Raw genomic sequence first — 11570 nt, 5'->3', positions numbered from 1 at the left:
CTGACACATAGTATATTGAACTCCTGACTGTAGCTTTCCTAAAGACACAGCCTGTTGAATGGCTTCTTTAGCCAGGTCAAAAGCTATTTGTTGTTTTTCTCCCCAAGCAAAATTCTCCTTCTTCCTAGTTACTTGATACAGTGGCTGTAAAACCTGTCCCAAATGAGGAATGTGGTTCCTCCAGTATCCAACATTCTTCCAAGCAGTTGTACATGTTTTTAGCACCCCTGCATCAACATACTCTTTAATTGTGGCAGTAACCTCATCATGTCCACCAGGAATGCGATATTGCTTCATGCTCACCATCTGTGTTGCTACTGGAATGGAGAAAGGAGGCATTTTCACTTTGCCCACCAATACAGCTTTGACCTGAAGGGGTCGCTCTATTCCAAACTCAAAACGCCCCTGTTGTAAATGTAAAGTCATTCCAGCTAACACATCCATTCCTAAAATCCACTCCTTCACTGGAGTCACCAAAACTTGAAACTTCCTGATTGGCATTCTACCAATTTTCAAAGGTATCGTCAAATTTTTCCAAAAATCACATTCCCTCCCAAGCCTGAGAGGGGAACCACTGGCCCCTTGATTTTATCAGGGTTGCCATGAATGAGTGTGGCCTCCGTCCCAGTATCTAAGAGAGCCATCACTTTCTGAACATTTTTGTTCCTCCAATAAATTTCTAACTCAACATGTGGTCTGATATCATTTATTGACCAGTTAATTACTCTTATTTCCGGGGCTTGGCCTGATTCCTAATCCCAACTCATCAGGTCAGACAAGTCTGGGTAAATTTTGGTTGTCCTGTCATTTTTCTTGTTTGACTTTTTCTGTCTCACTGCTCTTATCTGCACTTCCTCCTCTGATGACTCATTGTTCTCTGCCTGTGTCCCTCTTCTGTCAAACTGCTCATTATAAAACTCTGCAGCTGGTCTTTGAATGGGTGCTGGAGGGGCTGATACTGACTGAAGCACATTCCTAAATGCCTGTGTGAGAATAGACATGTCAAAACCAGCACAATGCACTTTCAACCCCTTTTTCTGACACCGCACCCTCAGCTCATCAGTTGGCAGACCATCAATGTCCTCTCGGGGAACTCCCGCTTGCAACAAAGCTTTCCAGTATGCAACACGAGGAGGTCCCGAAGCATTGCCTCTACTGTCCCTTTTCGGCCCACGGGCCATAGGTTTGTACATTCTGTCTCCTGCATCAATCTGTACCTGGGCCGCTCCTTCATCCAACATTCTTACTAACCATAAATCCATTGGTTCACCTGCCAGTTGTTTGTACCTTGTTAGCAGATAAGTCAGTTCTTCCTGTGTATAATCTTCAGTGACCATTCTCATAACAGGGGTGGGCTGGTTTTGTGGAACCAAATCCCAAATTGGGTTGCCCTCCCCATCTACAATCGGTACATTGTGCGCATCTCTGCGTTCCTGTCTGATGTCTGATATAATTTGTTCTTTCCTACGCCTTTTCATTGGTTTCATTTTTCCCCTCTACCTGAGCTACTTTGGTCATCATCTTATCTGATTTAACTGGTGTTTTATCATCCTCAGTCCAAATATAATCATCATCATCATTATCATCTTCACCTGAGATGTTACCGTCCAAACTCGACGGATCCCATCCGGTGTCCAACTGAGCAACGAAGGCTCGTATTCTCTTAGGTGACACATTCCGCTTCCGCTTCTTTTTCCTGAATTTTTCTCTCTTCAAGCGGGACACCTGTTCCACAGCACCCTCTGCTACCCTACGCATCCTCTCAAGTTGCATAGTCAGAAGCCTCACATGCTGATTATTCAATAAACAAGCTGACTGCGTTTCCTCAAGCACTTGTTTGTCTCTCAACATTTGCATTCCTGTTTCCTGATTCTCTTCCTGCAGTTTCTTCCAAACAGCAGCACACACCCACATTCTGCGCTGAAGTCCAGTCACCTGCATTTTCTTTTTAACCTCTATGACCCGCAAAGCGGTTAAAACATCATCTGGATTCTCTGCTTTTAATGATTCATTCCAAGGTTCGGGGCGTCCCCCTGAACCTCGCAAACACAATGCTATTGACTGAAACGGGGGCTTATCCCACCCCGGCACAACCTCTTCAACTTTAGTCTCATCATCTTTACCCTTTTTATTCTTTGTTTTAAACATTATACAGCTCTTTTTCATATCCTGTTCGTGACGCCAAGAAAATGTTCTGTGAAATACCTTTTAAATAAGTTGCAGGATAATAGAAGAGTCGGTATAATGAATAAAAGCCAGAGACTGCTTCTGCTAGAAGTAATAGTGTCATTTATTAATCTGCCACAGATAACAGCCAAACAATGTACATTCAGTACAAACACAAAGTAATGATGCAATGCTTCTCACCGTGACACTTAGATCGGAGAGCCTGAACGATCCAGTTAAAGGCAGACATCAAAACAGCTGGGCGTTGCGATCGGAAACCCCAGCAGACTCTATCTTTTCTCTGAGTGTTACACCTTTTATACCTTGAAACTCCTGAATCGCGTGCGAGCAGCAAAACATGTTTACCGGTTTACCAAGATAGTTGTGCTCCAGAACAATAACTCACAAAAACATGTTTTGCAGAACCAAGGCTGTGGTATGCAAGCCTGATAGAGAAAAACATGCTTTTCAGGAAACTCTGGGTGTTGTATCTGAAAAAACGGGCCAAGTTTCACAGTCAGAACACACAGAGGTTTAACACTGCATTCCTCTTGAGTATATCTCTTCTGCAGCACAAGTTCCTAGTTAATTACAAATAAGTTAAGTATAAATTGACATAAAAGCATAAAAATAATTATCATATCACCCTCTTTAAAATCTTGTAAATATTATAATTTACTTTTTCACTTTTCAGTACTTTATTTTGTACCCTTATTGCATTATTTTCTTGTTTGTTCTTTATTTTAGTGAAACAAATCGGTTCTTCTCATCCTGAGCATTTTATTGTACTGTTAACCTTGTATTAACCTGCACATGACAAATAAACATAACTTAACTCGGTGAACGCCGCTCGTGCCTTTGCTATGTCTGGGTTGTAATCCTCTCAAACCCAGCTGGTCGAAGTAGATGGCTGCTCGTCCTCAGCCTGGTTCTGCTGGAGGTTTCTTCCCGTTAAAAGAGAGTTTTTCCTTTCCACGGTCTCCTTTGTGTTTGCTCAGGACAGGAGATTACGACAAAGGGACGATGCAATGTGTCTGCTACCCTACCTTATATAAATGATGTTACTAATTCAATTTTTATGTATGTGAATATTTCTGTTCAGTGCCCTGAGACAAGTTCTGTTGTGATTTGGTGTTACAGTGTATCACAAGTGAGTACACCTCTCACATTCCTGCAGATATTTAAGTATATCTTTTCATGGGACAAAACTGACAAAATGACAATTTGACACAATGAAAAGTATTCTGTGTGCAGATTATAAGTGTAAATTTACTCTTCCCTCAAAATAACTCAATATACAGCCATTCATGTCTAAACCACTGACAACAAAAGTGAGGACACCCTAAGTGACTACACCCCTAAATGTCCAAATTGAGCACTGCTTGTCATTTTCCCTCCAAAATGTCATGTGACTTGTTAGTGTTACTAGGTCTCAGGTGTGCATAGGAGGCAGGCGTGTTAAATTTTTTCTAGTACAGCTCTCACACTCATACTGGTCACTGAAAGTTCCAACATGGCACCTCATGGCAAAGAACTCTGAGGATCTTAAAAGACAAACTGTTGCGCTACAAGAAGATGTCCAAGGCTACAAGAGGACTGCCAACACCCTGAAACTGAGCTGCAGCACAGTGGCCAAGATCATCCCGCGTTTTAAAAGAGCAGGGTCCACTCAGAACAGACCTCGTGTTGGTCGTCCAGAGAAGCCGAGTGCACGTGCTCAGCGCCACATCCAAATGCTGTCTTTGAAAGACAGGTGCAGGAGTGCTGGCAGCATTACTGCAGAGACTGAAGAGGTGGGGGGTCAGCCTGTCAGTGCCCAGACCATACGCTGCACACTACATCAAACTGGTCTGCATGGCCGTCATCCCAGAAGGAAGCCTCTTCTGAAGTCTGTACACAAGATAGCCCACAAACAGTTTGCTGAAGACATGTCAACAAAGGACATGGATTACTGGAACCATGTCTTACGGTCTGATGAGACCAAGATTAATTTGTTTGGTTCAGATGGTCTCAAGCATGTGTGGCGGCAATCAGGTGAGGAGTACAAAGATAAGTGTGTGATGCCTACAGTCAAGCATGGTGGTGGGAATGCCATGGTCTGGGACTGCATGAGTGCAGCAGGTGTTGGGAGTTACGTTTCATTGAGGGACACATGAACTCCAACATGTACTGTGAAATACTGAAGCAGAGCATGATCCCCTCCCTCCAGAAACTGGGTGGCAGGGCAGTGTTCCAGCATGATAATGACCCCAAACACACCTCTAAGACGACCACTGCTTTACTGAAGAGGTTGAGGGTAAAGGTGATGGACTGGCCAAGCATGTCTCCAGACCTAAACCAATAGAACATCTTTGGGGCTTCGTCAAGTGGAATGTGGAGGAGCGTAAAGTCTCGAATATCCACCAGCTCCATGATGTCATCATGAAGGAGTGGAAAAGCATTCCAGTGGCAACCAGTGAAGCTCTGGTAAACTCCATGCCCAGGAGAGTTCAGGCAGTTCTGGGAAATAATGGTGGCCACACAAAAAATTTACACTTCAGGAACTTTCACTAAGATGTGTACTCACCTTTGTTGCTGGTGGTTTAGACATCAATGGCTGTATATTGAGTTACTTTGAGGGAAGAATAAATTTACACTGTTATATAATCTGCACACAGACTACTTTTCATTGTGTCAAAGTGTCATTTTGTCAGTGTTGTCCCATGAAAAGATATACTTAAATATCTGCAGGAATGTGAGGGGTGTACTCACTTTTGTGATACACCGTATATAAATAAACTGAATTGAATTTTCTTGGATCCTGGTAATGTGCTGTGAAAAGATGTCAAATGTTTTAACTGATAATGCTCATGAAATCTACCAGTACTTTTTCTTGTATTTAGCTACAGATGCACTCAGCTGACTAGTGTTGCAAACTGTGATCATGCTAATAGCAGCCTCTACTAAAACAGCAGCGATGCATTTCTGCTTCTAAATCTATCATAATGAGCTTGCATTTAAAGAATTATCCATTAGTCTTAAAAGTTCCTCCAGTCTTTTCATAAAATTAAAAGTCAGTAAAAACAAACAAAAAAACCCCACAAAAACTCAGCGCTACTGAAGCTGGTGAAGGAACTGTCCAGTGTTGACTTTTTGCTGTTTGGAGAAGCAGGACTCCAGCCAGGTCTTCTGAACAGGGACAGCCTTAGAGTACTGACCCAGCAGCACTTGAAGCTCCTGGTCCACACAGAGAGTCAAATTTACATTTTGCAGTCAAGTTTATTTGGACAGTTTCATCTGAGAAAGGGATATAAAGATGTTGGATTTAGAAAAAAAACAGCATGACACAAACCTGCATGTGGAAGTTGTTCTCCACCTTTGCCACGATGTGAGTGACCTCTGCGCTCATAATGTCCTCTTCATCTCCATCATACGTACACATCAGATAAGGAGAAGATAAATTATTTGAATCCTGTGCTACATTTCAAAATTGTGACTTTCAAGCTTTAAGGCACTAGAGGCATAAAGGCACATTTAAGTCATGGATCTTTGTATCTGGTATGAACATCTCAGTTTGATTAAAGAGAAGAAAGAAAAAGAAATGTCAAATTATTATTATTTTTTAAAACAGAAAATAACTGTTAATTAAAGCAGCAAGCAACATTGAAGGCTCTCGCTGCAAAGTGCTGCTCCGGCCTTATGGCGACCACGGGAGCTCCAGCGACTCTGCCCGGTCGCCATCGCGAACGATCACGCACCCGTCCTGCGCCCGTTCGCCGGGGAGCGCATTCAACAAACCTTTGACATCACCCGCAACCGCTCCAGCAACGCCTCCCAGTCGCCTTCGCTAATGCTCTCGTGCCATTCCCGCACGCGTCCAGCAGGGTGCGCATATGCCTAAACTTTGAAATCGTCTTCTGCCCATATCAGTATGAGAGGGGGCGCAATTGAGTCATATGTTAAACCATAATATCAATGTGTTTAGACGTGGTCACCGATTATGCACAAAAAATAGGGTTCAGATCGGAAGATGCATCACTGAGATATAACTGTTGGAATAATGTAGGGGTGCACTTGAGTCAAATGTTAAAGAACAATACCAATGTGCTAGAAGAGCTCACTGATCATGCACAATAAATCTAGTAAATACTGGATGATAATTCACAGAGATATAACTGATTAAATAATCTAGGGGCACACTTGAGTCATATGTTAAACCACAATATCAGTGTCTAGAGTTGCTCACTGACTATGCACAAAAAATCTGGTTCCGATCGGATGATGCATCACTGAGATGTAACTGTTGGAATAATGTAGGGGGCGTACTTGAGTCAAATGTTAAAGAACAATACCAATGTGTCTATAAGTGATCACTGATCATGCACTATAAATCTGGTACATATTGGATGATATTTCACTGAGATATAACTGTTGGAATAATTTAGGGGGTGCACTGGAGTCAAAAGTAAAACAACAATACCAATATGTGTATAATTGCTCACTAATTATGCACCCAAAATCTGGTCCTGATCAGATGATGTATCATTGAGACATAACTGTTTGAATAATGTAGGGGGCACACTTGAGTCAAAAGTAAAACAACAACACCAATGTGTGTATAATTGCTCACTAATTATGCACCAAAAAATTTGGTCCAGATCATATGATGTTATACTGAGATATAACTGTTGGACTAATCTAGGAGGCGCACTAGAGTCACGCCCACATCGTCCAGCAAAAACGGTTTGCACTTTAAATCAAGTCAGACCATCTTACTTGTCTTCTAACACAGGATCATCCTGATTAGGTCAATGATGTCAAAGAGGGAGTATTCCAAGTAAAAAAAGAGACTAAACAACCAACAGGGGGTGTGTTTCAGTGATGTCAGAGGGTTATTAAAAGTCAAAAAGAGTTCAGGAATGTTTAGGAACGTTTAGTACAGACAGAGAAATGTTATGGCGAAGTGAGACAACGCAGATGCCAGTGTTTCTCTTTTTACCGTCTGCTAGGTTTAAAAACAATACAGCCCGTTCTAATAACTTGTTTTCTGACTGTCTATGACTTTCGACCAACATCACTACTTCTCATTCAGACAGAAGATCAAAATGCATAATTACTTTGTAAATAGACATTTAAGTTGATTTCTAATTTAAATGATAAAAAACAAAATCATTAATACTGTTTCACAGTTGATTTAAAATGAGTGGTTCACTTCAACATTTAGAAATGGTATGAAATAAACACTTTGATTATCAAGATATTGTAAAATAGTAATGATAATAAAAAAGAAGTGTTCTTTCAATTGATTACTTCAGGATACAATTAGAAAGTCTATGGATGAGCTAATTTGTATTTCTGGATTCAAATCAATGAAATAACAGTTCCTGTCCCATGAAAGTCTTCAGAGGCAGGTTTTGGTGGGAGGCAGAATTCACTACAGTCCCCCCTTTGGAAATCATCGCCTGTCCATGGGGATGAATTCTAATATGAACTTACGCCTCCAAATGTCCTTGAGCTTGATGTAATCCAGCAAGAGGAAAACAAAAGTCAAAGAAGGTAATCCCACAACGGTTTAGGTAATTCCCCAATGTTGTTGGTAATTCCATTGGAGCAATGCTTTAACCCCTTGGAAACAAAGTCTGTAATCCATTGGAAAAATTCATATAATCCACAATGATAAATCCACAACGATTGGAAGTGTTGATTGATCAGCATGCAGAGGGGTCCCTCGATTGAACTGCAGAGGCGACCACTGGATGGAGATTGGAGACCCACGTTGGAGTTGTAGGTCCCTTCAGCCAAGGTTGCTGCTGGTGGTTCCCAGTGGGTGCCATTCTGGTTCTATGTGTTATGCATTTATGTGGTTTTAGTTGGGCTTATGAGTGGGATTTTACATAAGACCTTAACCTATATGCACCTGGTGTGTAAGCTATCATGGTTTAGATCAGCTACAGTTATCAGTTTAAAGGATGGGTCATGCTGAAAAATTTATATATAGGGATTTATACCTATAGAAGGCATTCCAAACTATTTTTCCATTCCTAACTTGGTTTAAGTTAGATTTACATGGCAAAATATAGTTTGGTTCGATTGTCTGTTGTCCTTTTAGACAAACGACTTGAGGTTTGGGTTTTTGGTTTTCCTCTAAATGTTTTTGGAGTCTATGGCGAGACTCAACTGAAGGATTAGCTAGCCCCCCCACCCCCGAATAGGATTGTTTGAGTAGGTTTGGCTTGAGCGTCGTGAGACCAATGTAGGTTATGGTACTTAAGGTAGCATTAATCTACATTGACTCCTCAAAGATTGAATTTTAACAAATTAACTGCATGTTGGCATAGTTAAAATCCTTTTAGTCTCTAACTAAAGTACACAAAAAATTCATTCTTGCTGGGGGTGTTCAGAAACAATACCAAAAACCAATTAAATGATGTCTCAACATCGACAAAAGTAGTGATCAAGCAACTAGAAAACGACGTTTCGGTGCGTCACTCACTCTGACTGTCAGATTTGATCACGTTATCGCGTCTGGTAACATCACCCTAACTAACATCACCCCCCTGTGGTCATGGGGGACCATGGACACGGGTGAGGGCATCGGTCCATGAGCAAAAGTTAGGATGCCCTTGAGTAGTTTTAGCTGTTTGCGCAGCTGAAAGAGGACTTGAAGGTCTGGATTGGAATCCAGGTCGGCTTTGGACGGAGTGTTTTTCTCTGGGTCAGTCAAGTACAGCATCATCGAGTTTATAGCAGGATCGGACTTCTGAAGTTGGATGATGTCTGGGTCAGTCAGCACGGGTTGTACAGAGACAATGTTGTCAGTCAGGCAGCCCGGAGGGGTCAGAGGACCTCTGAGGGCCATCCACAGCTCCGTCCTTGATAGCTGATTTATCTGTCCGCAGCGACAGTACAACATCTTTGGTGTGGGATCCTTGGATCTCTACACCTTTAACTACCAATGGTAGGTAGTATCCGGTGTAGGTAGTATCTGGTGGGCTCTGACTGTCTCAGCTCACAGAGGAGGCTTTCTTGTTCAGTCAGAGTTGGGTTCACCGGTTGGATCTCTTCGGTTTCACATGCTTTTGAAGGCGTACTTACCGGGACTGTGTTCTCTGCGGAGAGGTCCTTGGTGCCTTCTGCAGTGCCTGCTGTTGGGCAGTCTGTGACTGTCTCAGGAGGCATGAGTATTGGCAGGGGTTTGCTCACTCTGGCCCACATTGTCTGTCTACCATAATCTATAATCGCGTCAAAGCGATTTATAAAATCCTGGCCGATCAAAAATGGGAATGAGTCAACCGGAGACCCATGTACTGGGTGGTATAGTGTCATCTCGCCAACCTGCATGTGAACCATAGCTATAGCTGTTAGGGTTGTCCTCGTCTCTGCGAGGCCCTGCAGTCCTATAGCACATTTTATGAGAGGTATTTCCCTGTGAACACCGTTAGCGGCGGTACTGAGCTCTTCGAACAGTTTGGCTGACATAATAGTTATATCGGCTCCACCATCCAGTAGGGCTTCATGTGTGACGACCCCTTCAAGTGTGATCGACAGGTAAGCTTTTTTAGCGACCCCCTTTCTGATCAGGTTACACAGGAACCTTGTAGGTTTTGGCTGACGTTTCTTCTTATGTTTGCCTTTACCTGTGTAATCCCGATTTTTCCGAACCGTTGGTGCACTTGCTGCTGCTCCTGGGAGTTCGGCCTTTGATGGGCCTCCGTCATTGATGTATGAGATCACCCGCCCACTGTGTGTAGAGGGGCTCTCATTGTTTGTAACAACAAGGTCCTGGTGGCTGTCCATGACAGCGGCAACGTTGTTGTTTGTGTCACCCTGTTTTCGTTTCCTCTCGCCTTTTTTGGGAGGGGGAGCTGAAGCTCTCGTCCCTTCCAATTCTAATGACTGGGCAGGAATCCTCCCACCTGGGAACACCTCAATGGGTGTTTTGGCCTGTGAATTGGCTTCAAAGACATTCACCGCACAACTTTTTATCTCACTGATGGATTTCTCTTTGAAATTAGCCATCATTTGTACTGACATTCTCATGTCAGGGTGGAGATTTTTGCTGAAAATGAACTAAAACGCTTCCTCCTCCTCCATGCCGGTCTCGTTCCTGTAACCAAAATAAGCTTGCAAAATCCTGGAATAATATGCCCTGGGGTACTCATTCTTACCTTGCATGACCTTGTCGGCGGCTGGATAACAGCCAGGTCCCGCGCAAGGGGAATACTCTTTCATAAGAGCAGCACATAACAGGCGGTAATCCTTTCTTGTGGCATCAGGTTGACGCTCTTTGAAGGAAAACACCGTCCTGGTTGAAGTGAGCATGATCAAACCTACTTTATCCTCAACTGTAGCGTTGGGATAGCTTCTTAATTGGAAGTCAAGGTCATTCAGATAGGCCTTAGTGTCGGTTGAACCCAATGGCCCTGGCTCAAAGCGTTGCACATATTTTGCAATTTTATGCAAATCCGAAATGGAGAGCAGCGGTTGTATGATTGGTGTCGTAGGAACCAAAATAGCACATGGAAGTTAGTCGCTAGACTCACGTGGAGGTGACAGAAGGGGATTAAGTGCAGGAGGTACAGCAAAATCCTTCTGAGGTGGTGGTGGGTGACCTGGACTCTGACTTTGTTCGTCTTTGAGTTCCAGACATCCTTGCCCCACGTCAGAAATCTCATCTGTTGCTGCGGCAATTTGTGCCTCACAGGCTTTTAAGCGTTCCTGTGATGTATGACATTCACTTTGTAAACGCATGCCTTGTTGGACTAACGCCGCTTTTTCCAATCTGCACTCGTTCAGAGCTTTTGATATGAGCTGCACCTGTCGTTGTAGCGCATCATTGTCTGAACACAGTGCTTGGTACTTAATCCCTGTTTCACGTAGCTTCACCTCATATGAGTCTGCTTGTAACGACAGCTGAGCTTGTGAGAGCTCTTTCTCACGCTTTAATTCATTTGCCCAGGTCTCCTTATCAAACTGAGACTGTGCCATGAGTCTTATGCCCCTTTTCCATTAGTACCGGTACGGGCCGGTACAGCCCGGCTCTACTCTACTCGGTACGGTACAGGTTGTGTTTCCATTATGCTTTCAGTACCGGTTCCAGTGGGCGGGGTTCAAATTGACGTCACGGCCTCTCACCAGCTGGTGGCGCTGAGATGCAGAAACTGTTTTCAGTACAGGTTGAGAATTTATGTTATTTTGAAGTTGTGTGTATGTATGTATGCATGTATGTGTGTATGCATGTATACATGTGTATAAATATATATATATATATATATATATATATATATATATACACACACACACATATATATATCATATGTGATATATATATATATATATATATATCACATATGTATATACACACAATTATGTATATATATATGTATATATATACACATATGTATTTATATACATATATATGTATT

This window comes from Nematolebias whitei, chromosome 3 (genome assembly GCF_014905685.2).
Source record: "Nematolebias whitei isolate Nwh7 chromosome 3, NemWhi1, whole genome shotgun sequence".
NCBI classification, from domain to species: Eukaryota; Metazoa; Chordata; class Actinopteri; order Cyprinodontiformes; family Rivulidae; genus Nematolebias; species Nematolebias whitei.
Note: the sequence above shows the minus strand (reverse complement) of the source record.